The 23,208-nt window shown below is 52.7% G+C and overlaps 1 long non-coding RNA gene across 1 annotated transcript in view; it reads left to right on the forward strand.

The window, feature by feature from the left end:
- Positions 1-21,613, forward strand: part of LOC102765258 — a 24,715-nt gene extending 3,102 nt beyond the window's left edge. The window contains exons 2-3 of the long non-coding RNA XR_435217.2: positions 2,571-2,762; positions 21,398-21,613. This is a non-coding gene — a long non-coding RNA (uncharacterized LOC102765258). The remainder of the gene's footprint in view (positions 1-2,570; positions 2,763-21,397) is intronic.
- Positions 21,614-23,208: the final 1,595 nt, after the last annotated feature.

Raw genomic sequence — 23,208 nt, forward strand, 5'->3', positions numbered from 1 at the left:
CTGCAGGGCTTGGGCTGTGGGTGCCCGGCGATCTGATGATAGGTTCACCCGGCCGCGCTCGCCTCCCCAAGGCACAGTCCCGGGTCCCAGAGGCGGCGGCACAGCGCGGCTGATCGAGAGGGAGGAGGGCGGTGCGGGGAGGGCTCTGTGAGTCCCTTCTGCGCGCGGCACGCCTGGGGCCCCGGGGACCCCAAGACCAGAGCCTCTTCGTGCCCAGAAAGCCAGTTCAAGCCCCGGCAGAAAGGGAGAGGCTTGGGGAGGTCCGAAGGGAGGGCTGGGAAGGCGGTGGTCACCTGAGAGGGGCGCACGGCTGGTGTCCCCGACCCCAGGCTCACTCACTGCAGGCAGCCGGCACGCAGTAAGGGCTTTGGGATGGGGCGTGGCATCTGGCACACAATAGGTGCTCAGTAACCATTGAGCTGGCCGCTAAGGTACCTGTAACCTGAATGCTTCCTACTGTCCTTCAACACAGCCGCAACTCCTTCCGCAGAGGCTGTGTCTGCCAGCTTTCGCCCTGGACCTGCTGGGTGGGGGTTCTGACTTTGGAATCCGGAGATGGAATCCCTCCTGCCTTATTCTCTTTGGGTAACTTGGGGGAAGGGGAAGGTGGGTTAATTTAATCTGTCTGGACTCAGTTTCCACCACTGTAAGTGGCATTAATAATGGAACCCTACCTTCAAGGGGCCTTACAGGTATTTAAAAATCTATTTGTCAATAAAATGCTTAGAATGGAGGGAGGCACAAAGCTAAGTGCTCCGCGTCTCTCCCTTTTCCTTTTTCCTAGACCCCCTCCCCCTCAATGAGTCCTGGCCTCAGGGCCTTTGCACCTGCAGCAAGAGCGAACACTTGTTCCCTAGCTGTTCCCTCCCTTTGCTCTCCCATCCCCTTCAGAGTCACCAACCCCACCATCTCTTTCCAGAGGTTACAATTTCACCCTGTCCTTCCTATCACACCTTTCTTTTCTGACACATCAGAAATGATGATGTTGATGTGTTTATCCATTAGCCACCTGTGAGCTCTGAGAACCACTGTAAGTGGCATTAATAATGGAACCCTACCTTCAAGGGGCCTTACAGGTATTTAAAAATCTATTTGTCAATAAAATGCTTAGAATGGAGGGAGGCACAAAGCTAAGTGCTCCGCATCTCTCCTTTTTCCTTTTTCCTGGACCCCCTCCCCCCCAATGAGTCCTGGACTCAGGGCCTTTGCACCTGCAGCAAGAGCCCTGCTGCCCCATCATGGCCTCTGCTTCAGGCCTAGCTAGGCTGTCACCGCTGAGAGGTCTCCATGACCACCTGCTATCCCATTGGCACTATCACACGCCCTTTGGTCCCTTCCCGATCTCTATCCTGACCTGTACGTTCCTCCTTAGCATTCATTGTCTGGCTTTCATGAGAATGGGGACCGCATCTGCCCTGTTCTCTGCAGGTCCCCAGCACCTTGATCAGTGCCTGCCACGCAGTAGGTGCGCAGTAAACACCATAGAATGGATGAGCAGAGTCGCTTCTTCTGACGTGTACACTGAAGTAGTGGAATGGATCATCTCTAAGTGCCTGCTCCTGTGGTCCAAGACAATAAGTGAAATTGTCACCGTGGAAATAATATTTTCAAAATGAAAAAACGCATACAATGTTCTAAAGAGAAGTAGGTTCTCAAGAAGGGTGCAGACAGTTACTGGTAAAGACTTTCCTCGAGTCGCCATCTTTCTATCCTGACCAGTTTTGCCCATGAGTCCAGAGCCAACCTCTCTGAGCTCTCCCGATGGCTCCCTGGGAGCTGATGGAAGACCCTCTGGATTTCCTCCTGAATTGAGGGCCCAGGACCCCCCTAGGCATCCACACGACAGCACAGCAATGCCCACTGTTATGCCCTGCCATGTCCCCAGCCCCCTCCGGTGACGACATCCTGCGACAGTGGCCTTTTGTCCTCAGTTTCCCAGGCCAGAGCCTCCCTGCTCCTTTGATTTCCCTTCTTGGGCATTAATCACAGGTTCGCACCTGCTTTTCCTTCTCCTCAGAGCCAGCTGCTTTCGACTGGCTCCCGCTGGGCCTGCCAGACCATCCGATGGAGCCGGAGAGGCTGGGTGGGGCTGTCCCAGCGGCTCAGCTCCTGCTGGGGAGATGAGTCAACTGGCGAGGGGCACTGTGTCTCCCTGCCCTGGGGAGCCAGGCACAGGGTATTTTTGGAAGGCCTGGCCTGGCTGCCCATCTCATGCTATTTATTTCCTCAGTGAGGTCACTAGCAACAATGAGTATCTGGGACACGGAGACCATCCTTGGTGGCCCACTCCTGTTCTGGGGTCCTACCTTTAGGAGAGCATTTGGAGAATACCTCTGGCCATCAGGAGAACAAGCAATAAAAATACGCAAACTGTTCATGGATCCCAAACTTGTTGCCTTGGCGCCATTGGATGAGGCACAGTGATGGTGCCCGGGACAGACCTACAATAACAGCTAACATTGTTTAGTGCTTCCTGGGCGCCAGCAGCCGCTCTTGGTGTTTCATGTGTATTACATCACTTAAGGACATGCTCTATGAAATAGGTCCTATTGCCATCTCCTTTTATGCAGGAAATGGGCTCAGAGAAGACAGGGAGCTTGCCAAGGTTACACAGCCACCAGGAAGCGACAGGGTCTGGCCTTGGACCCGGAGCCTACACATTCTAACCGCCGCTCAGCATTGTTCCTCTGTCATAGTCTGCAAGCTGGAGAAGATGCCGCCTCGGCTCCCCGGGCACACAGCGGCAGAAGCAAACAGAGAAGGTAGGCGTGCAAGGCATCGGTACTGACTTATAGTGGTTCTTACTGTACACCAGGCCCTGTTCTAATTGCTTTACCCATTCATTAGCTCTTCAGATCCTCACAGCCCCCTAGGAGGTCGGAAGTAATGCATCTCCATCTTATAGATAAGACACGGGTCCAGCTGGTCCAGGGTCTCAGGGCTGGTTAGTGGCAGAGCTGGGATTGGAACCCACAGAGCCTCACTCCAGGGCCCGGGCTCGTACCCTGAGCCTGTGCAAGGCCTCTGCCTGATAGTCCTGGTGCCCACGTCCAGTCCTCAGGCACCCAAGAGTGCTGAGCCCCTTTGGTGTGACCCACACACCCTGTGCTTGGAGCCTCAGAGCTGCTGCTCGTGCACTGAAACCCTGGGGGAGTCTCCATTTCCTTATCTGTAAAATGGGCATAATGAGGCCAGCTCTCCCTGCCTCCCAGGAAGACCGTGTGAACAGCTGACCTCAGAAACACTCTGTGTGGCTTTTGCTGGGTGCTGGTCTGTGCTGGGCACCACCTTAAAGATCGGGGCGCACGGCCCATGAAAAATGAAGAGGTGATGATTTTCATTGCAAAACAAACAGCTATAAATGAAGTGTCTTATTTGATGATGCAGACGATTAGAGAATTAAGTCTTATGTCAAGAGGATTGTATGCAAAGGCCCCTGGGCCAGCATTCAGATGGTTGCATCCTTGGTAGGCTTGGTGCTTGGTGTCCTGTGTGCTTAACCCCAATGGGCAGCCCTGGAGGTGAGACAGACATGCACCCATTTTACAGGTTGAGAAACTGAGAGGCTAATGAATGGGGGAGCTGGGCTCCGAGGAAAGTGCAGCTGACTCTAGACCTGGCCTCTTGGCTGTAGCTCTGTAGGGGCCTGCCGCACACCTAGTGCATGGGGCTGCCTCCTCTCTTCCGGTTCTGACTTTGTGGCTCTAAGTGCACCTTTGTCTGAGTGTCCCCCGCCCTTGACCTTGGTACTTTTACATCCTTCACCCCGCCTCAGCCTTGGGCACAGGATACTTCCGTGTTGAGCGACTGAGGGCGATTCTGTACCCCCTCCACCCACCCACTCACCCACCAGCTTGCTGCTTTTAAGAGCAAAAGTCAACACCTGGGCCTTGTGTAAGGCGCAGGGCAAGGAGACATTCCCCCACTACCCCCCAGGCCCTCACCTGGGTGAAGCAGCACTTCCACAAGCCAGGGTGGCACGAGCACAGGCCATGTTGTCTTGGTTCCCCTTCATGGTCACCCCAGGCCTGCTTCTGGCCCCAGTAGCTGCATTTATTTTGGCTTAAATGACAGAGTGTTCAGAGATAGTAAACATCTGCCTTCATGAAGCCGTATCAGGTCATCGAGTGGAGTTGTAAAGGGGCTGTTGGCTGCCCGTGGGCTTGTAGCACCCACCCTCATGGGCTGGTGGGCTCTGCCATGGTGGTCCCGGGTTACAAGTGGCTGGTGACTCTATGGTGTGCCAACAAGGCTTTGGGAGGAGTCCTGCCCTCAGACCATGACTCCTGAGCACGAGGCTCAGCCGAGGCTGCACGTGGGGGCATGAAGATGAGGGAGACACGTTCCCTCTTTGCCTTGAACTCATGGGGTAGCCGAGGGGCAACTTCATGCTGAATGCAGGCAGGCATGGGAGGGAGCGGATGCCTCTGAGCTGGCACAGCCCCGGGACGGAGTCACTGTTCTCCACCTACCAGCTGGGGGGCCGTGGGCAGATTATGTACCTTCTCTGTGCTTCCATTCCTCATCCATAAAGCTGAGCTAATAGCTGGATGTAGCTCATGGGAAGACTACATTTCCCAACCTTCTTTGCAGTCATGAGCCCCATGTGACTGAGTTCTGACCAATGGAATGTGGCAGGAGTAATGTATGCTACTCGGCCTGGCCCCTAAAATCTCTTGTAAGATCTTTTATACTGATTTTCTCCTCTGCCTGCCGACTGAATGTCAGTGCTCAGGGTGATGAAGATGTGGGGGCTCTGCCAGCAGAACCCTGCTCTTTGTTGACTGTTCCCTATCGACCTGCCTTGGGCTTAGTTGTTACTGCAGCTAGCAGTTAGCCCATCAGACTAGTAGAACAGCTAGTCTGCTCTGTTTTAGGCTTTCTGTTATTTTATTACATTCTTCTTCCTAATGCTATGAGGTGGTTTTGAAGTAGCCCATGGTCCAGGTGAGGAAGTGGTGGTGTAGAGATGTCTGACCCAGGGTGCCAGAGCCCCGTGAGATGGCTTAGAGAGGCTAACTGGGGGGTCAATTCAATGGTAATAACAGCTAACTCTTCCTGAGCCCTCTGTGTGTGCTAGAGACCATGTCTCCAAAGTATTGGGGTGAATTAATTATTTCATTTAATTTTGATAATTTCCCTATAGAGTGGAGGTTCCTATTATTTCCATTTTACAGATGAGAAAACTAAGGGTCAGCGAGGTGAACTAACTCCTCTCCCCAAGGTTTCATGGGTGAAAAAGGTGGTGCCTGGGTTTGTACTGAAGTCTCTTCCTTTAGAGCTTTGTGTTTGCAGAGCCCCCTCCTACCCGTCAGAAGGTGCAATAGGGACCAGCTACTTCCTCGTGCAGGGGCCTGGCTTTTGGTGGGGAGCCACCCTGCGGCCGGTCGGGTTGACAGCCTTCTTGGGTCAACACCTACTTTGTGCAAAGTCTGACCCTACGCCCTGCTCTGAGGCCCAGAATATTCCAAGGTTGACACGCTGGTGGAGAAGAGAGTCATGTGGCTACCCCTGCAGCCTGAATGAGTCAGGGCTGTGGCACCGGGGATGCTGCAAACCTCAGAGGAGAAAGAGGGCACCCAGGTAGGGACAGGACCAGCTTTCTCCGGGAAGAGGAATTGCCATGACCTGTGTCTACCTGGATTGGAATCCCAGCCAGCTGAGTGGCCGTGGGGAAGTTACCTAACTTCTCTGAACCTCAGCTTAGCCATGTGTAAAATGGAGATAGTAAAGGCCCATAACTTATAGGAGTATCATGAGGATGAAATGATAACTTGTAAAGTGCTTGGGGCATCAGAAGCTCTATATTATATACTTACTTTCTCTTTTCATTACCAAGGGCTGGTGGACTTTCGATAGAAGAGAAGGGAGGCATAATGCATTGAGTGAATGCCATGAGCAAAGCTTGGGAGTTGAGAACACAGAGGGTTGAGAACAATGAGTAGCTCAGTGTGGCCGGTTCATAGGCAAGCAATGGAAGATGAGGCTAGAAAGAGAGGGGGGACCAGGTGGATGAGTATATGCTTAACTCAACAGGCAATGGGGAGCCATGGAGGGCTTTGGAGCAGGGCAGTGTCGTAGCCAGAGCTGGACTTTAGAAAGATCCCTTTGGCCACAGTGCAGGATGGACTCGAATGGGAGTTATGGGAAACGCCCAGTGGAAGGCTGTTGTCATTGGCCAGGGGAGAAGGTGGTGGCAGCGGACAGGCGGAAAGCGCGAATTGGCACTCACGGCGGGGGAGGTCCTGTGGGGCTTGGTGGGCTGTTAGCTGTGGGCTGCATGGGGCCTGTGCTACATGCACCCTTGGCCAGGGCCAGGCGGGCAGTGGTGCCCATGCAGGGCCAAGTGCGCGGCTGGGAACCCAGAGCGGGGCTTCCCTTTGCAGGCCCAGGCGTGGGATGTGGTCCCTCTGGGCATCACATCTTCACTGGTATGTTAGTGCCAAGAGAGAGACGAAAGACGAATGAGGGATGAGCCCCCACTTGGTCCCGAGAACTCAGGGCTCCTGGTGTCCTCAGGGTAAGCTCTTTGATGGTCTGAAAGCAGGTTCCAGAAGGCTCCCTTGGGAGGGAAAAGGGAGCTGCCTTTAAGGGGGGGGATGGGGGAGGATGGGTGGGTTCATCTAGGTTTTTGCAAAGCAAAGCAGACCGGCGAGAGCTGCCTGTCTGAGGCGTGTTTTATCTTAACCTTTCCGTGTAATCCTGAAAGCCCACCTAATCAATTGAAGATCATAAAATATTAGACTTAATGCTGCAAAGTGCTGCTTTTTAATTCACATAACAAGCTCCTAAATAATTCAAATAGCAAACAGACCCGGCAAGTCAATGGTGGGAGGCTGCCTGGATCAGCGGGAGAGTGTCAACACATGCCACATTTCCCGGATCGACTCATTTCAAGAACCCTATTAAGTTAATTGCCGGTTTCTGACAGCAGAGAGCATGCTGGGAGCACAGCAAGCTTTATTAGCCTCCGTGGCATCTGCAGACATCAGCCATTTTGCCCCTACTTGCAGGCACGGGGAGCAGCACGGAGAAAAGCAAATCAAATTACGAGACAATAAATGCTTTTGGCAACACGTGGGCGTCACGTTCGTCGGCGAATCCAAAAGGGTTCGAGTGTCCATTGTGGGCCCATTAAATTTTTTAATAGCAGCCCCATCTATGTGTTGCAAAAGTCTTACAGGAGGCCACCGGCAGTTACATCATTTGACACTGCGTGGCTGCTGCAGGCAAACATTAGTGCAAAGGCGAGTACCCTCATCTCCTAAAGAAACTACTGGGCGGCGTCTTTAATGGAACGGGAGTTGGGATGGACATTTAGAGAGGCCCCCAATAGTCCAGGTACCCCACATAGCCCAAATGCTACACATTCAGGTGTGTGAGCAGGCCTCTCTGGATTTGAAAACTCAATGGAGACACTCCACATGGCTCTGAAGATGGTCAGGGAAGGGAAGAGGTGAAGTCAAGGTCCCCAACCTCCTATCCATCCAGAGGTTCCCAAACAGGGCATTGTTTCATGGCTACCTGCCCTTCCCTGGGCCACCCTGGTATATATTGAGTATGGGGCCAGGCAGGGTCATCCTGGCAGCTTGGAGACCTACCCATGGGTACTGCTCTGCAGAATGGGGCTCTGATCTACCCAATGCCCACCATGGACACACGGGAAATACAAGCAGAGGGAGCTTCTGCGACTGCTCCAAGGCCGCACAGCCAGCCAGTGGCGGTTGTTGCTCGGACAAAGTCCTGTTCTGTTGCCTGGCACCCTCCCAGCTCGTATCCTGTCTATTTCAGGCCTCGGGATTATGGTGCGGTGGTGAGAACCTAGATTAGATCTAGGTTATAGTCCTGGCTCAACCATTATTGGTCGTGTGGTCTTCATTTAAACAACATATATAACTCTGCTATGGCTCTCCCCTGTTGAAAAGATGAGGATGGGAAGTTGACCTGATGGGTTTCTTAAGGAGAGGATTGAATTAATGATGTATGTTCAATATGGGGGTAGGGCCTCAAGTGCCATAGCCAAGCACTCAACGCAATTTCTGTACCATCATCTAGGTGGGGAAGGCATATGCGCAAGCCTCAGATGGGCAAGGTTGTGTTTCTAGATGATTCTTGGACTCAGCAATACGTGGGAATTTATTTCGGCACATCTGATTCTGCATCAGGTTTGTGTGAAGTGAGGCAAACTACTCTCTCAAATCTCTCCTCGCCCTTCCTCACAGCTAGCCCCATTGCCTGAGAAAGGAGGCGCTCCCTGCATCCGCCCCTGCGGTGATAGGAATACCAGTCAGAGGGGCTGACTGGTGAGGAGGCTGGGCGAAGAGCCTGCAGGTGCGAGCAGAGCAGGCGGGCTGGCCCTGGGGTGCCCCTGGCCTGGGGCTGTTTGGGGCTGTTTGGGGCTTTCTGGGGCTGTTTGTTCTGGGGATGGCAACCATGATGAAATCAACAGTAAATGCCTCTGTCAGCAACTTGCATCCCACATGGTCCCCTTTCAAAATAAGCTCTATTTCTCTGGGTTTCTTCTGCTCGTGAAAAACTTCCCTGCGGGTCTCCTGAGGTTGATTGGAGGATCAGATCCGTGTTCTGTTCTGGAGGATTCGGATGATTATTGGGCTGTGGAAACACACACAGATACCACTGAGCCAGCGCCACCCAGGCCCCAGGCACTGTGCTGTGGCAGGTCACGCTGCCCTCACAATAGGCAGGCAGGCGGACACGGGGCTTGTGATCCGTCTTATCGATGAAAAGTGGAGGCTCAAAGAGGCGAGTCAGCGTGTCCAAGTCACACAGCTGGTGCTATAGACTCGATGGGTGTGTCCCCCTGAGTTCAGAGCTGCAGCCCTCACCCCCGCGTGATGGCATTTGGAGGTGGGAGGTGATTAGGTTTGGGTGAGGTCATGAGGGTGCAGCCCCTATGGTGGGATCGGTGCCCTTGTGAGGAGATGAATCACAGAGCTCACTCTCTCTGCCGTGTGAGGGCACAGAGAGAAGCCAGGAAGAGCTCTCACCAGACACTGACCTGACCTGCGGGCACCTTGACCTTGGGCCTACAGACCCTGAGAAATAAATGTTGTTTAAGCCCCCTCAGTCTGCGGTGTTTTTATGGCAGCCTGGGCTGACGAGTCAGCTGGTAAGTTCAGTTCAAGAGCAGGATGGAGGTTGCCAGACCACGAGGCCCCTGGGCATGTTCCCGGTCTTCACCCTCACCCCCTATTGGGGACCATGGTTCCCTGTGCCAACGGGGCGCCAGTGAGACCTCCAAGCATATGCTGTCTCCTAGAGTCCTTACTTGTCTCCTCCTCCTCCTCCTCCTCCTCCTCCTTTGAAGATATCTTTGCCACAGTGGTGTTCTACGTTCAAGGACTCGATCTCCAGACTATAGTATCTATTCTAGCCTCACACTGAGATTTCAGACTGAAGGTTCTCCTCCTCCTCCTCCTTCTCTTCCTCCTCCACCTCCTCTTCCTTCCTGCTCCACTCAAGACCCTCCTCGGATCTTGGAAAGACCTGCAAAGTCGCCTCCTGACTCCAGCCCCATCACCTGTCCCCAGGCGGACGCAGGCTGGTCACACCTCCTTTCGGGGCCCCACCTGGCTCAGGCTCTCGGTCCAGCCCCCCTTCTCGCATCTCAACTCACACCCTGAGCGTGGAGTCTCCGTGGATGTGGCATTGCTCATCCAGGAAGGACCCACATGGTCTGCTGGCTGGGCCCAGGGTCTGCAAATAGGACCAAGCACAGGCTGTCCCCGTCCCCTGCACCGTCCCCATCTCGATGAATGAAGCCACTGCGTTCGCGGACAAACCGCAAAGCCCCTCTCCTCGCAGCCCCGAGAGGCAGGCAAGGCTGTGTGCTGCCTCCCGGCACCTCGCCGGTCTTCACGTACATAATCTAAATATATACTTTGAAAATTGAAAAGTGCTCACATATAGAATGTGGCTGCGGGGAGGGAGCGCTCTCTTTGAACGTGTCTCTTTCAAGACAGAATTTGCCAAGTGTTTTCCTGCCCCGAAGGAGACACTTGAGCGTGGCAGCAGATGTAACATGGAAATTGAAGTGTCTCTCCCAGGCCACCGTACACGTATAAAGCAGGCACAGTCTATTCTGAGCACTCATTAATCGCTGGTCTCGGAGGGCCCGGCGGCAGCCAGAGGATTTTACTCATTAAAAAGGTGGCGAGGTAGAGTTCTGTGCCTTCCTCCACCTGTCGCTGCGCGAGCCTGGCGTTCGCATGTCGCCAGCAGGCCCCAGACGAGCGCCCCCAGATTGCTGGTGTGGGTGACGAAGTTCTGAAGGGCTCGAAAGCGTCGCCCACTCATGGAAGGGGCGAGAAGCCCGTGCTGTTTATTAAATGGGTTCGTCTCTCTCCGAGGCATTATCTCGAGGCAGATGCAGATGGGAGAGAGCCTTCGCTTGTCAGCTAATAAAAGATCACCTGCGATTCTCAGCATCGCAGCGCCGGGGTCCTCTAGGTGGCACCTGAATGACACAGCCACCAGGCGGGGTCTCTGGGGAGGCCCCGGAGCTCAGGCTGCTGATGGACAGCTCCCTCGGTTTCACATCAGCATGGGGTGAAGGCCACGGGTTTATGTTAGGAAAAGAGGGCCTCGGGGCTCAGTTTTGACCCCTGCTTTTTGTTTGTTCTTTGTTTCCGTTCTCCCGCTGTTGGGACCAGTGTTTTTTCTCCTTGTCCCCCTCTCACGGGGAGGGGAGTGACATTGTCTTGTCCTTATTTCCAGGCATCCCGAGGGCTGCTCTCCACCCTAAAATCTCAGGGGGAGGCCGGGAGCCTCCCTAGCCGCTTCCCTCCTGGTCTTCCACGGCCTTGTTGTTTCTGGCCCTGGATGTTGGCTGTTGCTTCTCTTGACTTCTGCTTCCTCTGCCCAGCTCAAATGCCACCTCCTCCAAGAGGCCTTCCTTGATTGGTCTGCCTCCCACTGCCCCTCTGATCCTGTTACATTAGCCCAGCTTGGAACCTTGTTTGTACAGTAGTTCCCTTGTTTATGGTGGTCCCCTCACGACCAGGTTAGGTGCAGGCACAAACTTTCCTTTCCGTGTTCACCTGTTTCCCTGGAGCTCAGCACTGTGCCTGACCCCAAAAAGTACCGGATTGACGGAATGGGCCAACAAAGGAATGAGTGAGGGGTTCTCCGATCCCAAAGCCTGGCTCTTAGTCACTCCACTAAGAGCCACCCTTTTGGGATTTTTGTCATTCGTGACCCTTCGTAGATTCTGGGCTGTGGCCCCCTCTCTCCATGTGTTCCACGCAGAAGTGTGATGGGGCCAAAGAGTCCTTGGGATCCAAAACTATCCTGACAGCAGGAACAAAGGCTCCCCCTTCCCTGGGAGCTCTGCTTGTTCACCTTTGTGTTGTCAGCACCCCATTGATTCAACACTCAGCAGAAGTCCCTCAACTGAGTGAATGAATGATTTAAAAAGTCCCCCAAATGAATGAATTAATGACTGAACAAGTGAGTGCCATGATTACCATGGCCCAAATTCCATTCTTCCTTCAGCTGCTAGTCAGGGCCACTTCCTCCAGGAAGCCCTCCTCGAATTCTCCTGCCCTCCCTTCTCAGGATTCTTGCAGTGCTGGTTGGACAACCGACATGCAAATGCTTCTGTAGGTGCTAAGAATAGGTGGGTGTTTGTCACGTTTTCTGTTGTTCCTCATTCCCGTGGGACAAACCCATGTCTTCAACATACACTGTTCAGTTCTCCTCATAGGCCCCACACTGTGCTAGACCGGAGGGATCCAAGAATGAAAGAGACAGGCATGGAGCTTCAAGCTACTGCCAACGGGCCAAATCCAATCCCCTGGGTTTTATGTATTGCTTTTGTAAATAAAGCTTTATTGGAACACAGCCATGCCCATTTGTTTCCCTACTGTTTACGGCTGCTTCTGAGCTGTAATACAGAGTTGAGCTGTTGTGACAGAGACCACATGGCCAACAAAATTAAAATAGTTGCTCTCCGGCCCTTCAGAGAAAACTTGGCTGATGCCAGTCGGGTGGGGATGACAACCTGGAGAAGGATCATTTCTGGGGCAACGTGTGCCCTGAGGGACGGGAACAGGGGACATGGTTGAATTGAGACTGGCAGGGTGGGCCTGTGTGTGCTACTGTAGATTAGGTTGCCGGGGAAAGCTGCTCTCGTGGAAATGTGATGGGAGCTGAGACGCAAAGGATGAAAAGGCTGCTGCGTGGCCAGCTGGGGAAGAGCAACCCTGGTGGGAGGAACAGCATGTGCAAAGGCCCTGTGATGTGTCGGCAGGACGGAGAAAAGCTGTGTGGCCAGGAACGCAGTGAATGAGGGGCGAGTAGGACAAGACCAATGTTGGAGAGGTAGGCAGGGGCTGGATCAGAGGTTCCTCAGGGGGACCCTATTGCTCCCTAGAGCTTACTGGGAATAGTTATGGGGGTAATGGGAGGCCATAAATTCAGTGAGTAGGCGCCATGGATCCAGACTTGAAGCAGTGCATGAAACAGTCCTTTACAAAGATGGGCGCTCCTGGGTCCTGCATGAATTCGGGGTGTCCTGATAGACACGCATGTACGTGAAAAGGCAATTTCTAATGATCTGTGTCTGGACATAACCCTCTTATTTATATAAACAGAAGGTATTTGTATTTTTTAATATCATTTTTAAAATTATTTCAGAGAGGAAGGGAGAGGGAGATAGAGATAGAAACATCAATGATGAGAGAGAATCATTGATTGGCTGACTTTTACATGCCCCCACTGGGGATCAAGCCGGCAACCCAGGCACGTGCCCTGATCAGGAAGTGAACTGTGACCTCCTGGTTCATAGGTCGGTGCTCAACCACTGAGCCACAGCAATTGGGCCAGAAGGTAGTTTTAACACGGCCTCCATTATCCATGGAATCGCCTGGGAATGGAACTGCTATAGATTAAGGGAAGATTGCACGGTGCTCTGTTTGGAATATTGCCAAGCAGTGCTCACCGTGTTGGGAAAATCACGTCACCCATGGCAACATCACTCATGGTATTTGAGTCTCCAAAACAACACGCCCGTTGTTGTTGTCAGTCTGTGTTAGGAGCTGCGGCGTTCACCCTGGCTTCACGTGCAAACTCAAGCCGTTGTGTTGATTAGCGAAGTCGTGTCAGAGAATCTATATAGAGAAATGCAAACGGTTTTATTACAAATTACTTCTTTCCCTCTTTTTAAAAAATGTATTTTTTATTGATTTCAGAGAGGGAAGGAGAGGGAAAGGGAGATAGAAACATCAATAATGAGAGAGAATCATTGATTGGCTGCTTCCTGTATGCGATCGAGCCCACAACCTGGGCATGTGCCTTGACTGGGAATCGAACTGTGACCTTCTGGTTCATAGGTCGGCGCTCAACCACTGAGCCATGCCGGCTGGCCACTTTTCCCCTTTATATGAAAGCTAAGGCATTCTACGGATTCAAACATCTTGTGTGTAGATGAATTCTATGACCTCTGAATTTTGTTTTAGAGCAAAAAGGGAGCATTACAAGCAGCGTCTGATACAAGTGCGGGGCTGGACCCCAGTGTTTTGTAGGCCCCTGATACACAGTCAGGATTTTCTGCTGAGAAAAATGAGGCGTCATGGCAAGACTTGAAGAAGAATGATGGCTCTTTCAGGAAAGAGGGATGATCTCATCTCCTCTTTTTCTCTTTGATCCTCCGTCCTCTCCCTCAGCACCTGGCACGATGCTGGTGCCCAGCAGGCACTCTGTAAATTAAAGTGCTACCAGCCAGGACCGCCTCAGCCCATGAGCTAAGCAGGCCTGGGCTCCTCCCTTACCAAGGAGATCGCTGAGGCCTGGCGGAGTTCAGTTGCTTGCGAGGGCCAGGGCATATCTGTAATATCTGATCAATAAGGGTGTAGGTGTGTGCCTGGGTTAGGGGTGCCTGCCTCCGTTCCTTGCCCCCGACGTCAGTCTTAGTTCTCTGTGGCTTCTCTGCTTGCTGATCTGCTCTGTAATCTTGGTCACCTGCCCAGGCCCAGCCCTGCTCAGAGACCCTCCTGCCTCGCTCCTGTCACCGACCGATGCTGCAGGCATCGCTGTGTCCCAGGGGCCAGCTCGTCCACCTTCAGACCCCAGGCTGTGATCTAAGAATATCTCTGAGCCTCTTCCCCAACACCTGTAACAGATGTGCCCACAAGTCACCTGGTCCCCGTGGTGGGGGGAGCAGGGAGGAAAGGGCACCGTTTTCCTAAAAGCGTTACACATTTAATTTGCAAAGTTGCATCACACATTTGTGCACAGGTCAATGTTCCGGGAGCTTATTTCAAAGCCAGAGGCAGGTCAGGTATTCCCAGTTTGTTCTTCATGGAGAAGGGGGCGGAGCAGAGGACCATGAGTGACAGGCGCTTTCCCAGGTGCAAGGTCAGATGGGGAGAGATGGATCATCAAGGGGCTTCCTTTCTGCAGACGTCATCTCACATCTTTCCAGGTCCGACCCTGCCAAGTGCATGTTAACCGCAGCCTCATCTCACAGGTGTGTAAACTGAGGCCCAACGAGGTTAATGTCTGTTCTTACCTCTTAGGTGCTGTGTGACATGGGCAAAGCCTGAACTTGAACCCAGGTCCAGGCTCTGAATCCCACATTTTGCTCACCTTTCAGGGCAGTGAGAGATGTGAATGGTGTGTGTGTGTGTGTGTGTGTGTGTGTGCATAGAGCACATCCTATGCAGAGTGTAGATGCGCATACACACTCAGCTGTACTTTTTATTATTGGGTGGCCTGGGTTCTTTACTGTATCAGAGCCACAGGAAAAGCTATGGGCCCATGTGCGGTGACAGCTAGGAGAGAATAAAAAATTGTCCACAGGGCAAGGTTAGTAAGAATTGGTAAAAATAAATAAGGTTGAGTTCTCTCTATAGTTTCATCAAGTCCAGCTCATTCAATTGACAAGATAATTGTCTTGAATTGTTGTCGGTAATTTAAGGGTTTTTTGTTTTTGTTTTTAATATATTTTATTGATTTTTCACAAAGAGGAAGGGAGAGGGATAGAGAGTTAGAAACATCGATCAGCTGCCTCCTGCACACCTCCTACTGGGGATGTGCCCGCAACCAAGGTACATGCCCTTGGCCAGAATCAAACCTGGGACCTTTCAGTCCACAGGCCAATGCTCTATCCACTGAGCCAAACCGGTTCAGGTAATTTAAGCATTTTTCAGAGTTAACTTGAGGATAGTTTTGTGTGCAGACAAGGCCATTTAGAAGTTGTTGGGTTTTTGTTTGTTTCTAATATGATACATATTACAAAGTTAAAACCTTAGATTTTTTAGACTTTAAATTCTGCTTATAACTTGCATTATTCTATTTACTCCCCTGGTAATATAACAACGTTTATTGTTTTAATAATTTTCAACTGTACAATAATGTGGCATCAGGCACAGCCACACTGCTGTGTATATCTATGCCTTTCTTCAAAAAACTGAGAAATCTCACAAAAATTCTAGCAAAGGAGACACGGACCGAAGGCTTCTGGGAGTCAGAGCAGCCCAGGCACCCTTGCCCACCTCCCAGGGCCCAGTGAGCACCTGCCCCGGGAGCTGTGCGTTTCCGCCCGGGCTGGCCGGCCGCGGAGACTTCATCGCTTGCTACCTCGTCTCCAACCCCAGCTGCCTCTTCCTCCCTCTATTTTTTCAGAGCGCTGTTTCTGAAAAACCAGAATTACATTTTCAAAAACCCTTCAGATGATCATGAGCCCAAGAAACTTGCCCTCCTCTGAGGTTTAATTAGGAGAAGCTGTCTTTCTGGTATTTCTGAAAGCCTCGCTCCAAATTTCTCCGCGGCAAGGGCAGGGCTGCGGTGGATGAGTGGAAGAGAGTGGAACCCGCTAGCCCCCCCCTCCCCCCACCTCGACCCCCGTCTCCCCTGCGACAGGGAGAGCCCTGTGGCAGGTCACCGAGACCGCACGGCGGCTGTGCCTGTGTCGTTAGGACCCGGAGAACGGGGACGATCGGGACGCACGATAACACATTAGCGATAGATAATAGAGTCTAAATAAACATCATCAGCTTTCCTCTCCGTCTGCAGACCAAAGCTTATCTATAAATACCCTAATGACGCCCAGCCAGCCAATTACTCGGTTCTTGGAAGAGCCGCTTATTAATGGCATTGCAGTGAGGGAAAAACATTAATTATTGGACACAGTGGGATCTTTTACGTTCTGTCTGGTCCGGACAGCACCAATTAATGCAACAATTATTACCAGCAACCGTGGCAGCATACAGAGTGCGCCACCCCGGGCTGGCTCGGTGGGGTGGGAGGAACATGTGTGCTGGGGGGACATCACCCGAGCTCTGTTTTATGGAGCCGGCTTCTTCATCGCTGCAGAAACTGCTGGAACAGAGCAGAGGGGGGCCAGAGTGTGTCCGGTTTATGTTAAGCCTCACAGTGCTCCTGGGGCGCTCGGTGCAGGGAGGGGAAGGAGTCAGGCACTGGTCTGTTGCAATGAGTAGCTAAGTGAAGCCAGAGAGAAGAATGGGGAAGGCAGGACACCTTCAGAGCATGGAGCACTTGGCTTGGCCCCTGCCCGCTCCTTCAGCCCCTTCCCTGTCACTCATCACACCGCAACCCCACTGGTTCCCTCTCAGCTTCTCCAGTTATGCTGTGCTCCCTCCTGCCCCAGGACATTTGCACAAGCTATGCCTCATGGCTGATATACCTTTCTCTGTCCTTTGCAAGTGGCTCCTTTTTAAATGAAGCATCAAGGTTCCCTTTGTAGCAAGATCCTTTTTGGGCCTGAACCCAAAATATACCTTTCTCTAAAATTAGTCACTGCTTGTTTCTGTTTTTTTTTTTTTTTTTTTTTTTTTTTTTACTTATCCCCTAATTCTCTTTTCTCTGGTGGTTCTATCACAAATTAGAATATATGTAACAGGTGTATCTTATTTCATATGTCTGCCTCCTCCATAAGAATACAAGTTCCCTGAGGGCAGGGACTTTGTCAGTTTTCTCCAGCTTCTATTTGAGTGAGTGTCTTGCATTTAGCAGGTGCTCAGTAACTACTTGAAGAATGAATGAATAAACCCATGCATTGCACAGAAACAGATTGTGCTTAAGAGACGCTGTGCCAAGTGCTACAAAGACTAAATGAGCTATTCTCGTTCCGAAATCCCATAGAAAAAAACCAAACTGTTCTATTCATAGCAACACCTCCTGCACACTCCATGGCCACTGGACTTCTGCATTTGAGAAGTGATGAACATGCCTCGCTGGCCTTTGACAGGCTGTCCTGTGAAATACTGGCTCTATTGCTACTCTCATCAGGCTGACCATGAACCTGCTCTGCCCAAGGTGTACACCAGTTGCAGGAAAGCTTTTATTTTCCTCTTCCCCTTGACATGGAGAGGATCTCTGGGGGAAGCATTCATCACCGAGCACTTTGGAAAATTGGTTGCGTGAAGGCTGAGAGAACACCCCAGAGCCTTGGTCCGGGCTCTGAAAAGTGGGCATGTCCGTGTGGCTCTCTGGAGAAAGACCTGGCTATTTCCACTAGATGTTACCCTTCGGGGTGCTAACGCCGCTCATATGTGCTATTCACAGTCAGAGCCAAGTTCAAGGAGCTTATTCGACCTCACAGACCCCCAGCAATCCCCCAGCCCCTGACCCGGGCTCAGCCCTGCACACCCTTGATTCAGATGATGTTCTCCCGAGGTTTCTCTAGCCGAAGGGGAACCGTGGAGGCTCCCAGGCAGTGATGGGAGCCCCCGGCGAGGACTGCTGTACAGATGTGGCCACGGCAAGCGCTGCCATCCAATTCTCCCACAGAACCGTCTCCAGAGAAATGCTTAAGGATGACAGGGACGCTCGGGGCATCTGCCAGGACCGATTTCGCTTTCATCTCCCCGAGGGTGGCAATGACCTCAGCTCACAATGATCTCACCCCCTCTGCACGCCTCCAACACATTTGGTGTCGACTCTGCATTCGGGCTCCAGTGTGGACTGCCCAGCTTCTGAGCTGTTCGGGGGCAGATGAGGGCAGGGTCTGCACCGTCCCCACACCCTGTTCAGGCCCTAGTGATGTGATGCTAGCTCAGCGGTGTTTGGTAGAAGTCTGTTTCTTTAAAAAAAATATATAGGGAGAGAGATAGAAACCTCAATGATGAGAATCATTGATTGGCTGCCTCCTCCACGCCCCACCCTGGGGATCGAGCCCACCACCTGGGCGTATGCCCTGATCAGGAATCAAACCGTGATCTCCCGGTTCATCGGTCGCCGCCCAGCCACTGGGCCACACCGGCTGGGCAGAAGTCTGTGTCAATGCCATGTTGTGTTGACATCGTCCGTCTCTTCATCTGCACCCCAGACCAGCCTGCGAGTCCTGGAGAGCAGAACCGCAGACTGCTCATCCTTCCATCGTAGCGCCTGGCCCGGGGCCCAGGTTCCCAAATGACTTTCAAACGGCAGGCGGAGCGGACCGGGGCCTCTCTGAGGAGCTGCTGCAGGGGCGTCTCCACGGGGGCAGCTCTGGTGCAGAGCGACCCTCCCCACTCCCCTCGAGGGAGCACTGTGGGTCACCCTGAGTCGCTGGTGCCCACAGCGAATATAAGGATGAAGCATCCGAGAGAAGCGGCTCCAGGAAGGAGGCCGGGACCAGGGGTCGCATCCTGGTCCTGCCACCTGCTGGCAGGGACATCGGACGTGTGACTGATTCTCGGGCACCTTGGTTTCCTGTTGTGGAAGAGAGAAACGATGATCGGATGTCACCTTGCTGGTGGGTGTTCATGGGGCCGATGCCAGTGGAGCGGTTAGTGTGGTGTTTGGGACAAAATAAGCCGCCATCGAGGGTCACCTGCTGTGATCCCTACTGCGCCGGAGGAAGAGGTGAGAACACAAGGGTGAGGTCTCCCAGGACGGACGCTGGCAAATTTATACTGAGTGCCCACGGCGAGCTGAGCAGTGACCCGGGCCCTAAGGATGCAACGGTGGCCGCGATTGGTTCTGTCCCAAAGGGTCTGTTGCATAGAAACCAATGCAGTTTCCTGCCGCCTGGAGCCTCACTCATGCTGGAGACCCTGGCCTGCGTCTGCAGGAGGACACCCGACGTGGACGCCGAGTGTTGCAGGAAGGAAAGGAACGCTGGTGACCGTGGAGTGGGGCTTCCGGGCCCCCGAGTGGGTGTTTGGGGTCATTTCACACCCAGCTGCAGTGCGTTGGACGATCATGAACCATCTTTCAACCCACCAGCCCCTGCAGCCACATGGAAATGCCCATGTCAGAAGGATCCAGGTCCTAAGTCATGGCTGCCAGTCAGATGGTCTGTTAGGACTTTAGGCCCGGACTCGTATTTGAAATCGCTGTTTGTTTTCTCAGGTGGGGCTTCTTGATGTGTCCGATATTTCTCAACTGATACAAAAAGGTCTCTGGTGACTCAGGAGGATGGCTGTGAATTCTTCTGGGATCTCTTAAACTCCTCCCATCCCCCAGGTGAATGTTGTGTGTTCCACGTAGTCACTACCTTACATCTGGCCACCCCACATGCACTTTCTAAACGTGGAGAAATTCGATGCAGGCATCACATGTGATGTGGAAGCCAGCGGGCACAGAGGGATTTTATTTGCGTGGATTTGATGTTAGGGCCTCGGGCAGGTGCCACTTGGTCCCCATTGGTGCTAATCCATCACCTCCTTCCATCCCTCCCCCTCTCTCACTTCCATGCCCCACCCCCTCAAACACCAGTGAGTCCTGGCTTCCTGGGACGTTGAAGAATGGGATAGTCCTTTAAAAGCATCAACTTCTTTACCAGAGAGTGCAGCGCCTCTTCCAATCGTCGCCATTATTACTCAGGACACATGACTGCCCTCTGACTGGAGAATATGGTTCATATCTGAGACAACGGGTTACGTTCCATATCGGTGCTCAGTCCTCCACCGTGGGGCCGGCAAGGCCAGGCCGTTGGTGGAAAGACAGATGGAAAGCCATGTTCTTGCGGTTTTCTGGGGGCAGACACAGGACGGTGAGGGGGTAGCCCCCCTGCACAGCTGGCTTACTCTCTTGCCTGTTCTCCCATCGGGTCACACTCCTGTCGTGCTACCTCGTGGCATTTCGTGGCAGCTTCAGTGTCCTCCCTATGGGGGCACCTCTCCGTGAACTTGTGTCATGGGGGCCCCTCATGTAATGTGTGACCCTACGTCATTGCTCCAGCCACATGCTGTATTTAATTGGAAACCAGGAACGTGAGAGCGGTCGAATGACATCAGATGCCTTGTATTAATTCCTGCCCATTTGCTTAGATGCCAGTTTCTAAACGTGTCCTAATCCTTGATGGGGAAAGGACATGCTGAGTGGGCAGTGACCACCAGGGTTTCTTCAGCAATAGAAATACTGAACGAAAAGGAATGATATCTGTCCTAAATGACACCCACGCAACCACAAGGCCAAGGTACTGCTGAGGGCCGACACACTTCCCTTTACTCTGAAGGTGGGAAGGCCTCCTGGGTTCCAACGGCCTTGGGGTCGGGTGCAGGTGGGGCAGCCGGCAGGAGCTACCAGAGTCCCTGGTGGAGTGAGTGGCTAAGCAAACCAACACTGAGGCAGGCTGCTGGCGAGCCCTGTGATCTGGGGCAAGTGATCTAGTTTTGTGGGGGCCTCCATTTGCTATGTAAAAAAAAAAAAAGGAGCCAACATGAGCCCCCATTCCATAGGGCTTAAGTGAGATAATTTATGTGATGCACTTAGCGCAGTGCCGGGCTCATGGGGGCTCAGTGAAGGACGGGTAAATGCTTTTCCAACCATTAGAACCCATTGAAGATGGCATGGGCTTCCTTGGGGGTGGGTAGTGAGTCCCCTGCCACTGGAAGTATTTAAGAGGAGGAATCAGGCTTCTCAGAGTTTTTTTGTTCAAATGAATCACCTGAAGGTTGGGCAGTGTGTGTGTGTGGGGGCGGGGGGGAGCCGCGGGGATGTTAAAATTCAGATCATGATCTGAATAGGTCCTGGGTGGGGCCTGAGAGTCTGCATTTCCAGGAGCCCCAGGTGACACTGAGAAGCCAGTGACCTCGCTTGAGGAGCAGGGAGCTGGCTGATTCCTGGGGGGTGGGTGGGGGATGCTGAACAAGGTTCCTGATAATCCAGGTGAGCAGTGACCTAGACCTCTGTGGTCCTGGAGGGTGGCCACGGCCACATGCGGCTGCTGAGCCTTTGAAATGTGGCTGCGTCGAAACTCAGATGAATTATGAGTGTGAAATACACCAAAACTTAGTACATCAAAAAGGTTGTAAACATCTCAATAATTTTCATGTTGATTCCATGTTGAGGAGATGACATTTTGGATATATTAGGTTAAGTAATGTATTAAATTTATTTCACCTGTTCCTTTTCACTTTCTTATTTTTTTAAAACTATGGTTATTAGAAAATGTAAGATGACCTCATGTTCCATTTCTCTTGGGCAGTGCTGAGCAGACTGCCCCTCAGGTCCCCCGGGGAGATGGGCACCCAGGAGCCCACGGCTCTTCACCAGGGCTCGAAGCTGACGTCCGCACACGCGTCCCCGGGAACCTGTGTGGCTTGTTTTCTCCCACTGCTGGGGACAGAGTTTGCCTGGGGCAGGGATGGAGGGCGAGGAAGGAGCCTTTGTCTCTCCCGTAATCTCTCTCTCAGAACTAAAACAGACAAAACGCTGTCACTGCAGGGATGGTTACTCTCTACCTGGGAAATGTGATTTCTTGAAACTGCCTCTCTGCAGAAAAGCAAATTTTTTCTTCAGCCCAGAACGTACCCATCACCGCCCCAAATCAAGGGGGCTGCCTGGAGGAGGCGTTTCCTTTGGGAGTTGGGCGGTCGGGAGCCCAGGGTGCAGCGCTGTCTCCCGGGCGGTCTCCTGGTAGACCTGGCTCGCAGTCACCTGAGGTTTGGGGAGCTGAGGCCAGCCGTCCTGCACTTGACCGAACAATCAGAACTAGGGGGCTAACACGTCACGGGAAGAGGCTAATTCAGGCCCCCACATGGAAGACTTTTAACATCTCTAATCTCTGCTACCATGTCCCCCCCCCCCACACACACACACACTTTAATTCTTTATTTTTAATTCTTTATTCTCTATGGCCTTTGCATGTGACCAGAGTGAAACTGGAATCTGAGAACCGCCTGCAAGGTCATCTCTGCCATTTCCATCTGTCCTTTTGTGCCCGTCATGGCAGCTGGATAGGAGGGTCTGATTGAGTCACATCATGAAAACCCTCTCTTAGGCCTTTGAGAAGCTGTTTCGTTGCATGCGACCCAGCAGAGTGAGCTTAAATCCAGGCCCTGCTCCCTTCTGGCTGGGACCTTAGACAGGTGGTGCACGCTCTCTGGGCCTTGGTTTCCTTCCCTGTAAACCAGGGGTGCCCGTAGTATCTGCCTCCCGCCCGCTCGAGCTGCTGTGAGGAGGACTGAGTTCCTGTGAGCGAAGGGCTGAGAGTAGGCCCAGCGCCTGCACACTCGCTGGCTGTTATTCCAGGCCCATCAGGGCGCCCTGAATGGCAGCCTCTTTTTTCAGCTGGCAAGCTACTTCAAAAACTCCCCCAATGCACACCTGGTTGAGGGAGAGTCAGGTCCTGTGTGGCCATGATGTAACGTACCTATTTTTGGCAGACTTGGCAATCAGGGAGTGACCCATTTTCCTGCATTTCAGGGAGGTCATTGCAATGGGTTTCATCAACCCGCAGGCTGGGAAGCGAGCCAGAGGGTTAGAAAGAGCCTTTTCTGCCACCCTGGCCTGCTTTCGGGGCTGCGCAGCGCCAGTTAGGGCTGGGCTGGGTGAGAGACGCAGCCGGAGGTCGCCTGTGCGCAGAATGATGGCAGGGGAGGCAGGGAGAGGGGCAGAGCTCACGGCCCCCACTCGACTCTCCGACTCTCTGGGGGCCTTTGCTCCTCACCAGACCACATGGGAGGGTTTTGGTCGGTTCGCTTGGTGTTTGGCCTGGTAAAGGGAGTCCTGAGCTTCCAGGTGTCTGTAGAACCTTGGCTGATCGAACGATCGCACCCTGGTGAACAGGCAACAGAGCTGAGAAGGCTTCTAAGCATCTCCTTGGACATCTTGTCTGTGAGAGCATCTTAAAAAACCCGAGCCTGAGTGGAGAAGACACCCCCATGGGATTTCGGTGTCACCAGTCCAGGCAAATACAGAGATCAGGTGCTTTGAACCCTCTTTGGAATGAGGCTGAGTATGAATAAAAACGTGTAAACAGACAACTCACTAGTTAACTCACTAGTTAATGGAGTT

This window comes from Myotis davidii, unplaced genomic scaffold, assembly GCF_000327345.1.
Source record: "Myotis davidii unplaced genomic scaffold, ASM32734v1 scaffold72, whole genome shotgun sequence".
Taxonomy (NCBI): domain Eukaryota; kingdom Metazoa; phylum Chordata; class Mammalia; order Chiroptera; family Vespertilionidae; genus Myotis; species Myotis davidii.